A 22,072-nucleotide genomic window follows, 5' to 3' on the forward strand; every position below is an offset into this window, starting at 1 on the left:
TGTGTCGACTTGATTGCCTTTCTTGTAGAGGCAGGCCAAACAAATTGTATATCTGAATTCCCCTCAACTTCTGGATGCTTGGATATATGGCACCCAGACTGAAATGACACCTCGTTTTGCAAAACAAAAATTAAATCAAAGTTTTGCAACAGCAAACAAAATTTCTCCCATTGCTATTTGAAATAGAGATGGATCATAATCTGAACCATTTCTTTGTTGCACACACACACAAGTACCCCTACCTCTACAAGGGGGTTCAAATAAATGGGTCCTAAATCTTTGGAATTGCAAAACCAAAACTCAATGAACAAGTCTTCGCAAAACAGGAACTAAATCTACCCCGATTCTTCTCATCACAGTGTTTTACATAAGGGAAGGGTATTGGTACAAAATAAGAAACCAAAAGTCACTAAACTTCTGTAACACGTGTAGTCATTTCCATTCCTTACAACAGATATTCAAGCATACGGAGTAAGTAAAAACCCAATTAGCCACAATACCTGTATTTATTTTGTTTATTGAAAACATGAGAAACACAGAAAGATAGCAGAATAAAACAAGAAATATTTGCTCCTTTTACAGATTTAGTCCCTCCCTCTGTAATCCATCTACATTATTCACATTCTGTGCAACATAAAAGTTGGACTAGTAATGCTCACATCAGAGGGGAAAGAAAGAAGAAATAAATTAAAAAGGAAGAGAGGTGATGGAGCAGAGGTTTTCTGATATGATACTGGTCAATGGAGAATGCATTCCACAAAACAAAGAGTTGCATGAGATAGTATGCAGGGATAGAGTCTGGTCCCCAGTATGTAATGTGTTAATTCTAGCTTCCCTTTCTCTTCCCCTGAACATCTGCACAAAGAGGAAAAATGGCTGAAGTAAGGAGTATACCTGGGGAAGGGCGAGATTGTGCTTGGCCCAGCTAAGGTGGAGGAAATTTTATTCTGACTCTCTTTGCTCGTGTTGTCTTGTTTGGTTTCTCTCTCGATGAGCAGTTTTACTGCCAAACTTGCATTTTCTTTCTGCTCAGTCATCCTACTAACTTACAATGAGTTTCAAATATTCATAAAATCAAGGAAAGGATTCCAAATGTCAAGCTATCTATCCATATTCCCTTATACCTAAGAGAACTTGTTTTGGAGTGCTTGCATATGAAAGAGCTGTGACCCATTTCTTTAATGATGGAGTGATCCTTCCAGTAGCAGATCACATTTTTTGACTAACATTGTTTATATTTGTATCCAATTTACCTTTCCCTGTGATAAGTTAGTGTGCCACAAGTCCTTTAAAACATCTAACAAACAAATATATTTAGAATCATCTCAAGGGCCTAATGGTATTGCTCTATATACTTCAGTGCAGAGCCTCTGGATTCGTTTCCCTGTCCAAACACCCAAAGATAGCAAGGCTCATACAAGTGGTTTTCCAAAAGCTTTGGCATGACTAGACTCTCCAAAAATACAAAGTAGGATAACTCAGGATAGTCATATGATTCCTAAATAGGCCTATCTTCAGTGGCCAGATTATGGGGCCCTAGTCTATAAATGAAGTGGCTAGGAACTAGGATAATACAAATAATAATAATTTGCAAATATCCAGTGGAGGCCTGGAGAATAGATTTGGTATAACTTGCAAGAAGATAATCTTTTAAAGAGGCATTCTCACATAAAAAACTAGATTCAATTTTTTAAGAGAGTCTTTTATCAGAAAGAATTTTTTAAATAACCAGATCTGGATTGGCATTTTTTTTTACTATGGACAATACAGCTGTAGGGAGGAACCTCAATATTTATGCAAAAACAGTTATTAATCAGATTATAATTTATTCTCATAATGTTAGGTCATTACAGGCTTGCCTGCACCTTTACTGAATTTAAGAGATATTCTATTTTCTACCCACAATGCCTGGAGAATATAACATCATATGCTTACTGTTTGGGTTGGTCATTTTATTAACTGAGATATACAAGCTAATTACAGAAATTTCATGTGTCTGCTTTCTGTCACTCAGGGACACGTCTCATGTCAAAGGAGAAAACACCCAAGTGTGTTTATACAGACTCTAAAATTAAGCTTTTATAACTTCTGTCTTGATTGAACTTTCTATACTATTTTCTTTTATGCTACATTTTGAAAATATATATAATAAGCATTGGTTATCGTGTCTTGTATAAAATACAATTTACAAGTTGTAAACATACTGCAAATGGCAGATCATAAATCCAAGGACCATTTTGGTCAAAAAGTAAACAAATCTTAAGGAGGTTTTATCAAAGAACAGGACATATATTTTATATAAGATACCAGTTTGTATTGATATGATCTTACCAAAGTGGTTAGGGGACTTTGTAAGATATTTATACTCTAGAAAGAGTCCTGGTGTTTATTTAGGAGCAAAGAAGAAACAAGGGATGTGTTATCAAAGTTATAACACTAAGTCATAAATGTAGGCTCCCCCCTACCTCCTTTCATAGAGAAAAACCTCAGTTATACTCCTACAAATTTCTTATTGAAAGTATTATACTCTATAGGTACTCTAAAGCCTTCACACATCAAGAAAAAATGGAGGGCTGGAAAATGTTTTCTAGAAGAAGCTGGTTACTTCTATCTAACTGATGTTTCCTGTTTATTCCTGAAATGCTTGAAGATGGCACAAGCTTCTCATGAGATATATATATGGAACTATATTGTCAAAATGCAAAGCTGCTAATGTAAGAACTTCCTATTATCATTGCTATGTAAATGATAAAATGCTTCGTGTACCAACATGAAATCCAATGACCTTGTTAGACTGGTTACTAATATAAGAAGCCATCTGAGTATACAAATGTTACTATTAATTTGGGGTTTTTTTAATCTGGCAATGCTCAAGCAACTTCCATATCCAACTCAGAAAGACAAGAGTCACCTCTCCAAAGATTAAGAGTCATTACCTTCTCTAATTGCTATTTAAATTTAGACACTCTTTAAGAAATAAGTTTAAAAAGTCTACTTTGAGAACTGAAAATCTCTTTTTGTAAAAAGTAAAGGTGTTTGGACTCATTTGAAACAGATTTTCAACTCTTATTATGCCCTAATGAAATCAGAGGGATATCTCAGAAAATTCACTGAATAAAAGAAAAAGTTAAAACTGTAATTTTTAAAGATGATCTGAGAATTTCCCCATACCAAGCTGCAGGCAATATAATCATCAAATTGAATAAAATTTACAACCCTACTGTATACATAGAAGCCAATAACCTATTCATCACCTGAAACTGCTCATAAGACAAACCCACAAAGGTGCTAAGCCAGTGAAAGGATGACAACAGCTAATTTTGAATCCAGCCAAGCTGAAAGAAGTGTATTTCTTCCTTCCATGGAGATATGGAAAGAGGCAGTTATAAATTTCTCTGAATTGTCACTTTGGCAGAGTTTCTTCCCAGCTTCAAAATATGCACTGCCTTACCCAATTTTTTTTAAGGTTTATTTTCTGAGTAGAAGCAAGTAAACAAAACAGCTGACTTGGGCTTGTGGGGCTCAGGTTCTGGCTGAAGAACTGCTGTCTAGACACTCAGGCTTGGGTTGGAACTCTCTAGTACCCTAAGAGAGTTGAGGGTACCAGAGCTCGGACACCAGCGTGAGCCCAACCATCTATGTAGCAATTTTTAGTCCTGCAGACTGAGCCCAAGTCAGCTGACCTGGGCCAGCCATGGCCATGCCGCAGATCATTTATCCCTCTGTAGATATACCCTCAAAGGCCTCTGACAGCTTTCCAGTTCTTGCCAGGGCTACCCCTGCTCTGGGACAGCAGTTTCAGGGCTGTCTCCCAGAGCCCTTGGCCCCTTGTTCCAGGGGACCTTACACCAGATTTATCTCCACTCCACTGCGGCATTACCTCCCAGGGTATAGTCTGTCCCAATCCAGGACCATCTTCCTGCCCACCAGCAGCCCTTTCTAGGCCAAGGTGTAGCCCAGCCCCCTTTAATTGGCTGTATTGGACTCCCCTGCTCTGATCCAGAGGCACTGGGAACAGCTATTCTGTAACAGATACACTAAGACAGAAATCACTACTAATTTGGTGAAGAAGATACCTTGGTCCCCACCAAGCCTTAAAGATACAATCTCTGGTGAAAGCTCTCCACGGAGGGACTTACAGAAGAAATTGTAGCTGAAATAACTGTTCTTTATTGTTTGTGTTCTGATTATTTTTGTAAACAATAAAATAGGCATAGTTAACCCTAGTGATTAATTTTGCTTATTTTTAATCATGGTGCCCCCTAAGGCATGGCATAAAACCCCATATGACTAAAGTAACAGGGTCGCTTACCAGTGTGGCAGATCTGGCTTCCTTTCTATCTAGGTTTAATGTAACAGTGTGGCACTCACCCCTCGCAAGCACCCTTTCTGGCTGGCTGTGTCTTTAAATAGTTCCAGCCCTGGTATCGGGCCGCACCCCTAGGACTTCCTCCCTGGAGGCAATGGTTTCACCCTCTAGGTCTATTCTGGTCACAACTCTTTAGCTGGGCCACTAAGTAGTTCAGTTCCCCTTCTGGGGGTTTATCACTGTCTGATTGTAGGTCAGCTCCATAGTGGCCTATGTGGTGTGTTGAGTGGAACCCCAAGTAGACCCACTGCTCCGGGTCCCAGCCCAGGGACCCTAAGAATAGCAGCCAGGTGCCACCATGTCCCTTAATCTACACTGCTTTCAATTCCCTGGGCCACTTCTCCATAGCCCCAGTCTTTGCCAAAGCTTTATCCTTACCTCAAGGCTCATCTAAGTTCAGGCTCAGCAGCCAGCCAGGAGCTCTCTCTCTCTGAGACCTGCCAGCACTGAGCTGTCCATGGTGCTGCAATTCAGGAGCTCCTCTGTACTCCTCTAGCGCCAGCAAGGAACTGACCTCCTTATAGTTCCTTTTATATGGTCCTCTTGGGCCCTGACTGGCTGCTCCCTGCAACCTCTCTGATTAGCTTCTTCCCCTTGCAGCCATGCTAGGCCTCATTAGAGGACTCCTCTACTGCGCTTTTCCTGGGAGGGGTGTAGCAGGATACTGAGGCCTCCAGCCAGGGGCCTCTGGGCCTAGACAACCCTGTGACAGTGAATTAGAAGCTTCTGCAGTCTTCCATCTACGACAGAATGTTTCTTGTTGGGCTTTTGGCTATGATCTGTTCAATAACTAGTGTCTTCTCTCTAGGGGACTATATTCTGCCTTTCCAGAAGGATGAACCTGATGATCTTATAGTCTTTTTCCAATTCTCTCATCTAAGATTTCTATGATTAATCCAGACACTACACTTACAGAAGCATTTTTCCAGAGCCAGAATCCAGAGAGATGCTCAGCATGTCTCATTTTTGCCTAAATCCTCAAGGATTTTCTCTTTCTCTCTGAGTGATAATACTCCTGGTACTCATGTTCCTAATATTTCATATTTCAAAATCCAGGTACTTTTCCTTCTTGCATAGAGTCTACCTATTTGTCTATCCAGCTAATCTGCCACGTTCTCCTTCATCTGCAGTTTACTGTACATGTATTTTTGAGAGAATGTTCTTTGGAGGACTGTTTGTTTAGTCAGCTGTGGGTATCAACAAAAATCAGGAGGGTATCTGGGATATTGAGACTTGTAGAAGAAGATATCTGACGCCAATTCAAGCATCATTATGATTCCAGATGGTTGTTCAAACAACAGCATTCAAATACAGTTTTATTAATCACCTTGCATGCAGCTATTTCAGATGGATAGCTAAATAAAGTGGGCTTGCAATGAATAGGCTATTGCTTCCAAGAATCTTTACAGGGCACAATTCCAAATGCATTAACATCCTGTTTTGTTTTGTCTTGATTTTGAGCAAAGAATAAGGCTTTGTGAGACCATTAAAGACCTGGGAAATAAACAGGCCTTGGTTTGCTTTTGACTTCTGCATACAGGTCTTAAATATTTTGTTTTACTGTGGGTATATCACAAGGAGTACATTTTCACAGGTTCTACCTTCGTGTCTTTAATGGATTTCAGAGAGAGAGAGAAAAAAAACTGGATTTCAGCTTTTTCAGATGCCTAAGGATTTACCCTCAGAGAACTCTTGATCTCAGGAAACCTAGCAAGTTGCACGTATTAATTTCTTCCATAAACCTCAACTGCCTCTGCTGCTTCTGTAGTAGGTTAGTTTTGAAATATCCCTTTCCAAAGCTGGGATACACATTTCCAGTATGGGGTTTATTAAGTTCCTGTGGTAGCTTTCTCATATATTTCTTTGCAAGAGACTTTAAGAATGGTAGAGGCTTTGCAGATAAGGTTTGAGTTGCACTCTTTCCACTAGCAATGTAATAGGAGCAATGGGGAATTAAATAAAATTATATTTTTCTAGATGTCTGCTTAAAAGGAAATTCAGGATTTTATGGATGCCCTTGAGACAAACTATTACAATCCATTCCTCATAGTTCTTATTTGCGTATTGGCTGTATGAGCACCGCAAATAGTACAGAATCATTCATAAAGAATAGGCAAGAGAGACTGTGTCCCATCAATATTTCAGGCTTAGTTATCAAATCAAGAGAAATTCATGAGTTCTTGCTCCAGCCCTACATTTGCCAGTTTGATATTATTGTTTGACAGTTAAAGCCTTCTCTCTGCATTCTAGTGAATGCTTTAATAATTTATTATATCTTCTACTTGATGGTTATTTTAATATTTATTAATTTTTACTTTGATATACTAACCATTTCTTCTTTCCTCTTTCAGCAGGAAGAAATTCACACTCATTTTCTATTTGTGGGGTGTTGACATCGCTGAAGAAACAGTAATGATGACTGATAGAAGGCACCATATGTTCTGTTCATTTTTCTCTGTGCTGTTTTCTGAGAAATGAATAAAGATACACTATAAAATGAACCTCCACGTCATTCATAGAAAAACAGACTTTGGCTTCACGCAAACCACAAGAGGGGAACCAATAATTTACAGAAGAACTCAGCACAACACAGATATTATTATTATGGAAAAGGTTAGCCTCCAAAGCCTGAGAAAAAATAACTTCTACATGTTTCCAATTGAAATGTTTTAAGGATTTCAAAGCACCTTCACAATTAATTTCCTGCAAATATTTATTCTTTTCTTTTAATAAGTAGAAGGAACTTTTATTTCTCCACAACAAAATATTTAAATATATATGCCTTATAGATGAACCAGTTAATAATTTCTACTAGTTTCAATGAAAACAGGATTAAAAATAGGATTCTAGATGACAATGTGATATGAAACAGCCAAGTATCCTCAACTCATATCACAAATTATAGTGTGTATACTATTATTATATACAACTGTATTTATATATACACAGAGCGAGCAAGAGCACACATTATAATGTATAATCAAATTCTGAAGCATACAAAAAAATCACTGAAAAAGTAAACACTCAATAAATATTGCAGTGATTTCAAAATGTTTCTTCCTCACACTAACAAAGACTGTGCTTATTCTATAGAAAGAGCTGGATAAAACTTGTTGTTGTTGTTGTTGTTATTATAGCTGCCTATCTATCAACCATTTTTTCCCTTGCTAAGTAAAACAGTCTAACCAGTTTTGATTATTTTTGCTATTTCTTTTGTTCTGTCATCTCAGAAAAAATGTTCTGTGTTCTTGCACTGCTTCCACTAGCTTTGCAGTAGAAATTAACCAAAAACACTGGTCCCAGAGCCAAGCACATGTCTACTAACAGCATTAAGCATTCAGGTGAAGAAACAGGGAAGAAAACTAAGGGGGTCCATGTTGCCTTCTGTTTCATTACAGACATGGGGGGGAAATCAATTTTTCCAACTGGAATAATAAGCCCCAAAAAATCAGTGGTGAAAGATATTCTATTTTCAAGCTTCTAAGAACATATTGCAAACAATGGAGATTAAACTGAATTCCTCACTAAGAAAAAGTAGTTGACAGCCTTTGTAAACGTAACCAACAATAGGGCACACAGTTGATGTCAATCAGTAGCCAGCAGTAGGATTGTTTTTCAGCCTTTGTTCTCACTGAAATCTTTTATTAAAAAGGTTTTCAGATTAAATATAAGTAAATGACCCAAAGTCAAAACCTGCTAATCTTACTCACATGAGTACTCCTTGATTTCAATGGGACAGCTTGCATGAATGAAATAAACAGGATTGAATCTTTCAGAGAATCATACTCTCTAAGGTCATCCACAATAGTAACAGACATCAAAGAATGTTTTATATGTTGTATATACTCCATAAGCTTTCTCCAGTTAGATTTATTTATTCTTGCTGTTAAAATCTGTGCCTCCTGCTGCACAAGGAATGTGATGGGATAGCTGAGATAAAACACTGAATTGATATGAGATCTGAGAAATCGGAGAAAGGTATTTGTTGGTGGTTTTCTTAACACCATATAAACTCTTCCACCTCCCCACCCCGCACTAGAAAACTTGAATATATGTGCTTTATTTATTGAATGTATTGGTCTACATGATATCTGATCCTACAATCCTTAATCAGCCAAAACTCCCATTTTTCATTGAGACCATTGCCTGAAAAAGATGGCAGAATTGGATCCTTACTCAATATTTTAATAAATAACACCTGTTTAATTCAAATAATTGATTGCCAGGAAACAGATCTGATGCAATGCATTTCAGTAATTCTAAACAATGGATAAATAGCATACCTAGTTCTTTTATTAGACATACCTGGAACTAATTAGAAGTTTATTCCTAGCTAACAGGTGTGAATTGGTCTTGGCATAAATTTTTCATTGTGTAGCACTTTATTAAAGATGCTACATGAGACCGAAAGTTCAATGTAGCTTAAAAAAAATGTTTATTTTGTATCATGCTCATTTCTTAAAGCAATTCAAGAAACAACATCTACAATATCCCACTGTAATGTATTCCTTTGAGCATCTGATACCCGACAAGAGCAGTTAGTTGGCACTTTTGTTTCTTCTGGGATTAAAGTATAAATTAAGAAAGATATATAAATATATTGTAAGTGGCATTCACAGAACTCTCTACAGTCCTTATTTTCCAGATGTTTCTTTAACTAACCTTCTTTTCCTTTGCTCATTTATCATGCCTGAGGGGCCTATTTGCAAAAGTTCCAATGGTCACAATCATGTCCTCTTGGATACTGCCACTCTCTCCACATTTCTGGAGCTCTACATGCCACTCTGCTGCAAGGCCAACCTGATATAGAGGTTTGGTCCTTGGCTTCCTCCATTCTACATGCTGAGGAGAGGGCCAGGAAAGCAGAATGCCACCTAGCTGATGCAGTGCTCTGGGGGTTTTGTTTAGTCTGACTGTTCCTGACTATGATTTCATCCAGGCGGCCACACTTTATTAGGCCAAGCAACTGGAACATATGCCACAGAGAGCATTCCTGTGTAGTATTTCCACATGGAATTTCTGATTGTTTATTCTGCAGTGCAATTGTGCAGGAAAACGCTGTCATTTTCTAGGCTCAGAAAAGTAGCGTCTGCCAGTAGAGAGTGCAAGAGCTACCCTCTATGAATTATGCACTTAACATTCTAGCTTCCTGACAACGCTCCTTGCACGGGTCCTAACACATCTAGTTCTGTTGTACTATTCAAGATCTACCTCATTTCAGTTTTCTTCCAGTTACTTCTAGCACTTACCCCCTTTGGATTATTACTCACAATCAGAACTTTTGGAGGGCAAACTTGGGCCATGCCTCTTTTTTACAGCCCAAGATTGACTTTCTGAAATAAAGTACAAACATATATGCTTATATCTGGAATAAAAGTACAAATAAATATATATAAAAATATAAATAAATAAGTATAAATAAAAGATATGTAAAAAAGATTCTCTCCCCCAGACAAAAAAAAAATAAAAGGAATTTTTCTCTCCTGAAAACCTAAGGAACCTTGCAGCTAGTTGAGGTTTCCTTCTTCTGCAAGTTTTCCTTTAGGATTTGAAATGTCTTAGTCAAATATTCAAAAATGATCAGGGTTATTATGCAGTTTAGTAGCAAACGTTATGTGTATATAGATTTTTAAACAAACTCCCCTGTTTTGATCAAAATTAATTTCCCCTGCAGACAATGCATAATTCAGCAGTTTCGGGGAGGGGGGGAGAAGGATGCATGTAAAACTTTAAAGGGAAATACCACCCGCGGAAATGTGAAGGCACTGAAATGTCTCCACATGTACTTTCATCCTTCGGAAATTGAGAGTGACTAGATACTTAGAAAAAAAATAAATAACCGTGCCTCCACATTAATTTCCCTGCCTGAAACAAACCAGCACCTGCTTCCTCTTTCCCCAGGGAGCTCTGACTTTACTTCGTTAGATTTGCATTAATAAGCGCGAGCAAGCCCCCTTGCTCAGACAAATCGCAGAGCGCCGAGCCCAGTGGAGCCGCCGTGACATCCTCTCCCCCCGCCGCCCCCGCCTCTGGCCAAGAGGCAAGTGACAAAGAAGGGGTCTGTTTCCCAGCTCCCGGGGCTGGGGACGCCGGCTCCGGCGGTGGCCAGGGGCTGGCAGGCTGCCTCCCGTGTTGCCATGGCGGAGGAGGAGGCGGAGGAGACGCAAGGGGAAGGGGAGCCGGCTCTCCCTCAGCCCGTCAGAGCCCGCGCTGCCCAGCCTTGCCGGGAGGCAGGAGCAGCACTTCTCTGGGAGCCCGCCCGGCGCGGCGGCAGGAGGCGGGGGGAAGCAGCCGCCCGCGAGCTTGGGCTTGACTATCCCACTTTTCTCCTCCCAGCCCAGCCCAGCCCAGCTCCCTGCGCCCCGCCGGCGGGAGGCGCCGAAGTGCCCAGAGGGAGCCCAGCGTGCGGCGCGGAGACCCCGGCGGCAGGATGCGCTGAGCCGCCCCCAGAGGAGGGGGCGCTGCTCCCGCTGGGCCAGGTCAGTTCGCGCAGGTCCGCCCCCAGCGCGGCCCGGGGAGGGGTCACGGGCGGGCGCGGAGCAGCCCCCGGGGGCCCGGCGCGCCCTGCCACGCCCCAACTTCGGGAAAGTGCTGCTCGCGAGCGGCGCGGGGAAACTTTCCCGGGATTCCGGGGCGGCTCCGGCACCTGGGCGCGGCCCCGAGGGACGCGCTGCGGGCGGGCGGGCGGGGGCAATCGGGAAATAAACAAGCAAACAAACTTGGGACCGGCTCTCGGCAGCAGTGTTAAGCGCCCCCCCCCCCCACGCGTGGTGAGGGCGGCTTTGACAAGCGAGGACTCGGGCTGGCACCTGCTCCCCACACTGCCAGGCTATTAAAAAGCCATGTTGTCTGCTGGGGGGGGGGGTCTTACAGCCAACTCCTGCCCAGCGCGCTCAGGACCCCAGCCTGAAGTTACTGGGAGTTTTGATTGAGTAATTGCAAGACGTTCGCCCCCAATTTCCCCCTTCCCGCCCCCCCACTCCAGTGGAAATGGTTCATTGATTAGTCCAGCGGGTGACCCAGCGGTTTGGCACTGGTTGATTTCTGTTCTCACTGCAGTTGTATTTTAGCAATGCAGCTTCTTGCATATGTGCATCAATTTTTTTTTCCCAGGGAGAACAGTGTGAGGATTTTTAGCAGGCAAACATAGTTCACATTGCTCTGCAGCTGGGAGATTTGTGGGCTTGAGAATCCCTAAATCCTCATTGAGGTGACAGACCATAACAACTCTGAATGAGCTGCTACAGTCTAGCCGGTCAAAAAATTAGGCTGGGACAATTCCCAAATACATACTGATGGGATAATACACAATTCCACTAATGCCTTACTCTGTCTTTGCAGGATAGTGTGCATTTCAAAAGATGCTCATATGTCCTTATACTATACACCAGAACTTTAAGGGGTTAATATATGCTTTGAACTAAGTTTCAAATAAATGAACGGATCTTTCAGAAGATGTATTTTTCTTCTTTAAACATATTTCGTTACAAAATCCCTTGATTATACCTTGGTAAAAAAAAAAAAACCCCAATAGGTTGCAATTCAATTTCTACTTCTAACTCACCCTTTGTGTTCAGGGCTCAAACTATAAATGCCTAGGAAAGGGAGCTAACTCACTCTCTAATTTTCTCATTTTGTAGATAGAATTACATTCATTTAATCAGAGAAATTTTCTTCTAGATCATAATCTATATTAGTCTTGATTTTAATCTAACTCAGATTAGACCACTCAGACTGTACAGTATTGTACCATGCCACTTGAGCCATTTAAAACTTGGCTAAACAAAGCAGTGGAAAATACAGTATAGTGGACAATGTTGCATTGGCAGGTGAAGGAGCTAAATGTCTATCAGCCATTTTCTCTCTCTAATGTCTTGGATTCTTTGATATCTATAGTGAAATAACTAGGTGTAAAAAAGTAAGGTTGTAGCCTCAAGTCCAATTTTTTGGCTTCTGGGGGTTTAGGAAGCCCCATGAATTCAGTTTAATGTCGCTTTCTTCCTATAACTAGTTATCTTCAGAGGGAAATGTGTACAGTTTAACCTCAATCTGCTTATAAAAAACAGAGATGCACATTATTTGTGTCAGAAGGGTACCATGATGTATTTTGTTTCAAGAGTTAAATGTTACAACTTTAAAGAACTCCGGCTACGGACATTGCCAGTTAGGAAGTTGAATAGTAAACGCTAATGGTCTGATATAAGGAATTCTCACAAATTAGAAATTTAATCTAATTTGTTTATTAATTATTCTCATTACTGGATAAAAAAGCCATCCCTTGTTTATCTTGAAAAGATTTCATTTTGTCAGATGACTGGCATCTCATAAATTCCTTTCGTGTTCATGGGATTTGCTTTTTTCCAGGAGTAGATCACAGAAGCTCTCAGTGTTGGGGATAACAGTTAAGCTCCTCTTTGGAATTCATGAGCTTCCAAATTAAACTTTTTGCTGACACCTGCTACCTAGGCCAGTGGAACACAAAGACAGCGGTCACCAGGGTTATTGGAGTTCTGCTACTGAGTAAAGTAAATACAAAAAAAAAAAAAAAGATATTCACTGCTCAGGTTAGATTACACAACCATATGGCGAAGCACTGTGAAAATGTAGCTTCTGGAGACCTAATGCAAGTTTGCTTCTAATGAAGCAAACTTGCAACAGCAATTACATGTAACAATTCAACCCATAGTGTAGACTGCTACAGAGATTGGTAATCAATAACAACTTAATATACTTGGCAGAATCAAACAGAGAAAAAAATAAGTGACGGTGAACTGGACCCCTCCCACCCACTCCTTGTTCATAAGGTGTGAAAGATATTTTCTGAACACTAGTTTCAAGCACTGAAAAAATTTAGAAAGTGTCATAACAGATGGTCAAGACTTAATTATTTGTAGGGAGACATCAATAAGAATGTGTTGATAATTTATTTATATATCACCAAAGCTGTAAAATAACAGTGAATTCTGATTTTCTTTTGTTACTTACTGAAAAGGGACATGAAAGGTGGAAGTTGCAACTGATTGATATTTGGAATCTGTGAAAGTTTTATATGGGCTACATATATGGTTGAGGATTTTGATTTTGCAACCAAAACGTCTGTTGGGAAATTTCATGCATATTTGCTGCATTTGTAATGAACATTTACAGATTATGGAATATCAGGAGAATTTGGCTTTTTAACATTTATTCAAATCTTTATGTTTGTGTAAGCTAAGAACTACTTTTTGCTTTATGCTATTTGAAAAGTGTGTCTATTGGGCTTGTTTGAGTATCTTCCAAAATCACATTGAAAAAACTAAAATTGAATTGTCTTGAAAAATGTCTATGTACTCAATGTACTGCTCCTGGCCCACAATTAATGCCAAAAATCAATTGGCTAATATGCTTTTTATGTTTCTGCTGATCACAGACAGGATGGGAGTGTAAAAGCTTTTATTGCTATCTGGTGATTAGTACATAGTAGTGGTAAGTAAATAGCTTGTACTCAGGTGGCTTCAATACTAGAGTTTAATGCATTGTATATAGTAAGGGGCAGGGGTTGCCTTACAATGGCATCAGGACTCAATCCTACTCCCACAGACATCCAAAGGAATTTTACCAGTTACTCCAGTGGGAGCAGGATTGGGTTAGATGACTGGAAAGAAAGTAGTACTGAAGATCTACTTTAGATAATCCTGACTATTCTCTCTGGTATATGATGATGGGTTAAATTACAGCAAGAAACTCAGTTGCCCACCCTTCTGTCAGTAGAAATGCTCCTGATCTTGTCTATTTAGTTGATTAAATTCATCACGTCCTGTTTGAAGTAAATGAGGAAGAGTCTGAAATTAGCAAGAAAACAGAACAGCATAGGAGCAGAGAGGTGAGAAGGAAAGTAAAAGTAAAAATGGGTAGAGAGAGATGCTCAAAGTATGTTAAATTTAACTCCCCTCCTAATATCATGAGATCCTGGATATCATTAAAATGATTGGTTTACCCTATGCTAGGGGTCAAGAGTGTTAAGGCCAAATTCTAGTCCCAGTAACATCAATAGCTGAACTCCACTTTGGCAGGTGCTGCCAATAAACTCTACTATACTCCATTACAATATTCTTACTGATCTTAAAAATAAGACCATTTATCATTGTTTTTTGGTGATAGAAATACTAAAATAATGGTTTACTAGATTTGTTGGAGGCTGTGAATTACACAAGGTGGATGAACAATATGGATAACTGTATGGATGAATGAGACATCTCATCAATGAGCAATTAACCTATTAAGAAGCTGTAAACATCTGTGGCACTTTAACCAAACCACTGAACATATCGGAATTTAGGGCCCAATCCTAAGCAGGAGTTCCTCTTGTGGAGTGCCCACAGGATATGGTTTATAATATATGCAAAACAAAAGATTAATACTACTGCTTATATATGAGATCAATACTGGCAGAATATTTAGTGTACATAGTGTACACTATTTATTATGATGATTATTTTGTATTTAGTTTTACCACCAGTTTAAAATATAATCAGTAGAGGGTACATACGTTGTAAAATATGCTTTTCTGTTTTTCACACCATTGTGGCAAGTGCTGGGAGAAATATATTAAGATGGTAAATGCAAAGTAATTAGGCTTGGAAGGATTAGATATTTATCAGTAAATGTTGGTAAACATTGATTTCACCATACACACACAAAGATGAAAAATAATTCCATTACTAATAGGCAAAATTTACAGATAGGCAAAGTAAGAAAAATTATGTTCTTAAATCAAACTCTAATAAATAATCAACATCTGCTTGGTATATTTTGACATGTGACCTTGACAACTTGTGTTCTAATAGTTTAAAGCTTTAACTTTTTGAATCTCAACATCTGTCATTAAATAATTGCCTGACTCCCCCATTGTCTGACCATCCATGATTTCCCACAACTGTGAACCTTTAAATTGATTAAAAATTGGGGGAAAATGCTTAAAAATAAATATTAATATTATCTGTCAATTATTAAAAACATAAAAATTATTTTCTGTCCAGTCTCACTATGTGACCAAATTCGCTTTAACTGAAACTAATGTCAAAGCTTCCATTGACTTTCATTGGAGCAGGAGTCAGCCCAATGTGCACACTGAGCTAAAGTAAAAGAGCAAAAGCTAAAGCACAGCGTGTGCAAATCCAGCCAAAGCTGGCTTGCAAGTCATTTTTCATTAGTCACAAAAGATAAGTGACTATGGAATCACACCTTTTAAGTGAATGTTGAGGACAGAAGAGAAATAAAGTTTAACTGTACGAAACAAACCACAGATTTTTCTAATCAACATAATGATGTTTAACTAGGGCACAATTCAAACCACAAAGGAAGGTGACAGATTTTGCAGATTAGTCATGGCAAAAATGGTGAATTTCACAGCTCCAAGTGAATTCATGTTAAAGGATGAAACAGCACAAAGTGATTAACAGAGTTCTAACTGATAGAAATCATAAACATGTGAACCTCATCAGGCAAGAGCTTATATTTTTCTCTGAATTCACGTGAGCCAAAGAAACAACATTGTTTCTACCTACTTTTTTCCTTAATCCTCACAGGGCCTTTGGTGAGGATGTTCACAAGTGCATTCCTGGAGCATGCAGCACTCACACAGACATCACTGGAAGTTTTGAGAGAAGGTAGAAAAACAAGTAGTCTGATTTTCAACAAAACTCATTTTGCAGGAACAAATAAGGAGGCTGGGCCTCACTGCAACTGCAAATATATGTATTAGTACCATTGAAACCCAGATCCACAGCTTCAGCTGAGGAGCATGTAGCACAACAAGGAAGGGGGTGCAAAGTGTCATTAAGGCCACCTTTCCATTTCCTCAATGATGGGCTGATTGTACATCAATCTGGTCCCCAGCATAAATCCACCAAAGCTCAAAGGAGAATACGATAGCTGGGAGGGGAATGATCTCAGAGATGCCTCACTGACACTATTCCATCAGGAGGTCCCCTTACTCTGGGGTGAGCCTTCTGCGGCTAGCTATACTGGTTTTAGAGCCACTTTGTATTGGTGGCTCTAAAACTATCACAAAGCTGCTCAAATAATCCATCCCATAATTATAAGCAACCATTAAATAGCCCATTCAGATATGTTTCCCCCCAAAACACATGCAGTTTCCACTGCTCGAGGAGAGAGGGCTCTAGTTCATGAACCTCTATATCCTGTGCTCATACATGAATGCCACTGGCAGGGCACCTGGGTAGCTGTTATAGCTCATTTTAGGCAAAAGGTTCAGTAATCTGGTGAAGCTACATTAATCATCACTTGTATTTCTATCTAGATTAAGATAAATGTAAAACAATGCAGAAAAATGTCAGCATTATGTCTTATTTATTTTGCTTCAGGTTGGGGAGGGAAGGATCGCTCAGTGGTTTGAGCATTGGCCTACAAAACCCAGGGTTGTGAGTTCAATTCCTGAGGGGGTCATTTAGGGAACTAGGGTAAATATCTGTCTGAGGATTAGTTCTGCTTTCACCAGCGGTTGGACTACATGACCTCCTGAGATTCTTTCCAACCCTGATATTCTATGATATGATGCACTGCTCTGGGTGCTGTCAGGAATTAAAAATCAATATAGCAAAATACAACCAACCTGGAATAATCCCTCCTCTTCTCAAATTAACCTCATTCAGTCTCTAACCTACCCACCACAGAAAGCCCAAGAGAATGTTGACTTAACAGTATGCCAGGAGGATTAAAAAAGCCAGTCTCTGGCAGACCACATGGGAACAAGAGCAAGTTCCATGGCCATGAACCCTTCACAGAGCATGCTCTGCTGTCAGCCTTCTTGTATTAATTGAGGGAGTTTGAGCTTTATTGCCTGTGTTCAATCACAGCTGTATTAGTATCACACAGCCAAAATTAAAACCATTTACAACTTTATGGGTCAAAACCAGTTCCTTACATTCCACCTGGAAGCTATTATGCACCCAGAGTAGACTATCAAGCACCAGCATGTTCAGTATGTGCTCTCTACACAAAGCCCTGCTGAATGAGTATCTATGCAGAAACCTGTTCACTTGGAAGGTCTGACTCTGTGAACTCAAGAGAGAGGCTTTAAAACTGTATATACAGATAAGAAACAAAACAGAATTATTATTATTATTGAATGAGGCTGGGGAAAAACAACAACATTTGAAAAGAATTAGCATTTCAAAAGCAAAGATTGGAAAGGTCTGCAGTCTCATGATAGACAATTTGAAAAGTTTATCAAACTTCAAAAACCAGCCCAAGCCCTTTTCTCCAGAATTGATTTGAAAAGTTGGCAGACTTAAGAAACCTTTCAGAAACATTTTGCAGATCAATGCTAATTTGATGCATAGGAGCTCAGCATTGTGCCAATTTACTGTCAAACTGATATTAACTAGGCACTTTTCTTAGAATGTTTATAGCCAAATGTCTATTAAATATGCAAACTCGACAATTACACCACATCCCTTAAAATATTCCATTTGAAATGTTTTTCAAAACCTCCAGAAATGGCCTTTCACTCTTAATCACAAAGAAACTATGCTTACTATAAGGTCCAAATTCTTGTTCTGGAAAAAAGGGATAGAGGATGCTCTTGTAATTAAGACACAAGGCTGTTAACCAGGAGATAGGCTTTCAGCTTCCAAAGCTGCCAAAAGACCTCCATGATCTTGGTAAAGTCTCTTAGGGCTCAGTCTTCTAATTCTTGTTCACACAACAACCAACCTCATGGAAGTAAGTTAATTTAAGTACATGAGACTACTTGAGATAGTAGTAATGATTCATATGAGTAGGGGTTGCAGGATCAGGTACTTAAGCTTTCTGAGCACAATTTTCAAACTTGGGTGCCTTTAGTTAGATACCTAAATCTGCCTTTAAATACCTAAATAAAAATGCCTGTTTTTCAGCTCTCATTAACTTCAGTGTGAGCTGCGGATGGGCCAGATCCATCAAAATCAGGCTACTTTTGATCCTGCTGATACTTACACACGAATATCTTTATGTATGTTAGTAGTTCCATTTTGTCCAGTGTGATTGTTCATGCACATAAAGTTACCCACATATGAGTTTGCAGGATCAGGGTCATAGTTAGGTTCCTAACATTAGTCATCCAAATTTGAGCCAATGTGTCTTAGTTTTGCTATCTCTAAAATGGCGATAATATTATTCACTTAACTTGGTTAAACTAAATTCAGTAATTTTTTTTTACTATGTTTAGATCTTCTGATGGACGATATATATAAATGCAAATCACCATCTTTTACTATATTATGTAATCATAGTTTTTCACACAACCAGCCTTAGATCCTCCATGCAGTATGTGAGCTGCATTAGCAAAATAATAATTTTAGAAACCCAAAATATACCAGAAAAAGAAAGTTAAACTAATGCATAAAATGGAGCCATCTGTGAAGTCAAAGTGCACTTGCATTTATTTCATTTGGCAAGAAAATAAAGAGCTTTGATCTCTGAAACTTTGGATAACTTATTTCTCAGGAGTCACAAAAGTCATTTAGGAAACAATAATAATCCATAAAACAATGGACGAAATTGCAAAGTAGAGTCCAGGCCAATAAAACATATGAGCCTCTAGACACATAAAGGTTAGGCCACCATGAATCTGATCTTTGTGTTGCAGTTTAGAGTGCAATTATTTCTTTCATTTAGTCCTCTCCCCCCAAAAAAAGACCATATAACAGAACTTCAAATTGTTAGGTAGTGAAAATGTATTTACGATTTTTCAGATTAGATTGATTGACGATTCTATTCCAGAGTGCAGTGCTTGAAACCTATTTACTTCAGCAGGTTATCAAGTGACCACAAGTATATTTAGATTACTCCACATAAAGCACTTATGTCTGTCACTCCAGACTGCAGGTGCTCATCCCATCCAACACAGGTTTCAACATCCAACAGAGTGAGGCACAAGTTCATTCCTGTACCATGAGAACATTCTTTTCCAGATGTGTCAAAAAGCAATACTTATATCAAACTTGTAGGAAAAAATCTCCTACAACAGCAGCTGATCTGCAACCCCAACCATTTAATTGTCTTTGTTAACCACAGTGATTCTGATATATACCATCACAGAATTAAGATTGTCTGATAATATTAGTTTTCATATTCACAAAATGCATGTGGACGGTATTTTAGATGATCAGTTATAATTTACTAGAAAAGCAGTCCACACCTGCTTATTAGTTACAGATGTAAGCTCAATCTGATTCAACTATTATCCAATAAACTATTCATCTCTTCTGTCTCCTTCTTACCCTCTCCAAATTCACTTGCATTTATTCAGTTGCTTTCCCTCACCTTTTTTTCTTGCCAAAATGGAAGAACGGCAGCTGTCTCAGCACTTGATGCCAATGCTGTTCTTTTGCAGGCAGGGGGTAAGGACCTGCTTTGGAGCTGACTCTTTTCCCCACAGAGACTGACAATATTTTCTCTTTAAATACGGGTCTGTGAGTTAATAGAACAGTCTGTCAGGTCTGCCTGCAGGCAGAGCTTTTACATATAAGCCAAAAAAAAGTACCATGGATTGGTGTGCATTGTTTTAGTTATTTATTTGGTTAAGAAAGAATTAAGAAAAGGGCAGGCATCCTTAAGTATAATATGATTTTCCTATTCATTAAAGTAACCATTATTGTTCCCATAAAAAGAGATTAAAATTTCACAAGTTTTTCTTTTATATTTGGTCTTTATTGTTATTATTTACATTGTGGTTGCTCTTATGGGCCCCAATCAGGGATCAGAGTCCCATTGTACTAGGCTCTGCACGCCCACACAAAATTACAGCCCTTGCCTCAAAGAGCTTACATTCCAATTAAGTCCTATTATATGGAAGTACAGCATCTAGAACAATCCTTACTGTGGCCTTTGTGCACTATTGTCATATAAATAAAACAATCACATTATTCACACTGTTTTAATTATCTTAGTAATAATAACCTGTGCAGCAATTTTTACTTAGAAATAGATGTGTCAAGTTGTTGTTCAACCTTTGGTTTATGTTGGGAGAAATCTGAGCTTAGGCTAATGTCAAGAGTTTATTTGAAGTCTCTGTTATAATATCGGCATGTTGCTAGCACAGAGATACATCTGATTTTCATAAATATTTTATGGGGCTATATTCTCCTCCTCCTCATTTTGGGCTGGTTGACAAGGCTGTCCTCTCCCCCTACGTGTGATTGCAATCCGTTTCAGAGTTGTCTTGGAAAGTCAATTGATGATATTTCAATCAAAATGTTCTTATAACAAATTTCATTCAAATTCTGTCTGAAAGGGAGTTAAGGTTTCATCCTGCTGCTTAGAGAATGATATGCTAAATCTAGCTTCCCATGGGCTTGGCTGCAGTCCAAAGCTTTGTAATTTACAGTTCTCTTTCCTGATTCTGGATGTGACCTTGGAACCTTAACTGTGGATAGATTTCTTAAGTTCACGCACTGGGCTTATTCTTTGTAAAACTGCCATCATGGAATCCTCTCCCGATTCTCTGGCGTTCAAATAATAAAGGATATTTCCCAATAAATAAACTAAATCAGATTAATACAGCTGTTACCTTATGGGCAGGTGGGTAGCCGGTTGCTAGAAGATGATTCATTTTCTCTGACTTTTTCACTAAAGCAACTGTTAGCCAGTAAATAACATTGCTGTTAAATGACCAAAAATGATTAGCTAATTTCAAAAGATGGAATGCATTTATAAAGAGATTTAAATTTTACTAGTTAAAGACATTTTCTGCAGAGATATCTACAAAACAGCTATCTGCAGATCTCCAATCAGCTGCTCTTACTGATGTGCTTATACTGAGAAATCACTTGAAGGAAAGATTATGTAATTTTAAAAAATGGTTAAATTATAATGTGACATTATTATAGATATTATTTTATAGTGTGTGCAAGATGCTTTACAAAAAAAATGAGAGTGAGTCCATGCCAGAGGAGCTTACAACCAAGACAACATACGACATTTCTGAACAGAAAAATCATGTCTCTGAGAGAAGTTATTTCCCCTTGAAGATTACATTAATTATAAGTACTAATAGATACATATTTAAAATAACTATGATTACATCAGTTAAATAGCTATTCTGAAATATGATGATTTGAGCTGTTGTATAACTGTAGATTGTTTTGACCGTTACTGAATGCAAGTAACAACTTCTATAAAGGTGGAGTAGATCCATGGTGCTTTTCTGTTCTTTTAATTCATTCCAGATTTTCAAGAATATAAATTCTAGAAGTATTTATCTTGATTCCTCCAGACTGAGAATATTTAAAAGCAAACTAGGCAGAAAAGAGTGATGCATTTTTTAAAAAACAACTTTCATGCTTTGTTTCTTGGACAAGAGAATTATCAGTGATTTTCAGAACCAGACATTACAAAGATCAGTTTTAAGACCACAAGAAGTCAACATTTGCCATTTCTTCAGCCTTTAAAAAAATAGAGCAGGTTTTTCAAAATACTCAGTATTATCTAGCCCTGTGTCCACTGAACTCTGTAAGAGTTTTACCAGTGATTCAATTGGGGTGCCTTTGAAAATCCCATCTGCATTGTGTACTGTGAGGATATTAGAGCTTTGCTATGTTAACAAGATATTTATCAACAAATTAGATGCTTAAAATCTGATTATGCAAGTGTTAATTTAAATACTGCTCAAAGGGCGCTCAGCACCTCTCAAGTTGAGACACAATAGGCCCAATCCTCAGC

General features: G+C 38.7%; 1 protein-coding gene across 3 annotated transcripts in view; it reads left to right on the top strand.

Annotated features, from left to right (window-relative positions):
- Positions 1-10,767: 10,767 nt before the first annotated feature.
- Positions 10,768-22,072, top strand: part of CHST8 (carbohydrate sulfotransferase 8) — a 266,667-nt gene continuing 255,362 nt past the window's right edge. For all 3 annotated transcript variants that reach the window (XM_030581551.1, XM_030581553.1, XM_030581552.1), the window contains exon 1: positions 10,768-10,848. The gene's annotated coding sequence lies outside the window, so the exon portion shown is untranslated. The remainder of the gene's footprint in view (positions 10,849-22,072) is intronic.

The sequence above is a fragment of the Gopherus evgoodei genome, chromosome 12, assembly GCF_007399415.2.
Source record: "Gopherus evgoodei ecotype Sinaloan lineage chromosome 12, rGopEvg1_v1.p, whole genome shotgun sequence".
Taxonomy (NCBI): Eukaryota; Metazoa; Chordata; order Testudines; family Testudinidae; genus Gopherus; species Gopherus evgoodei.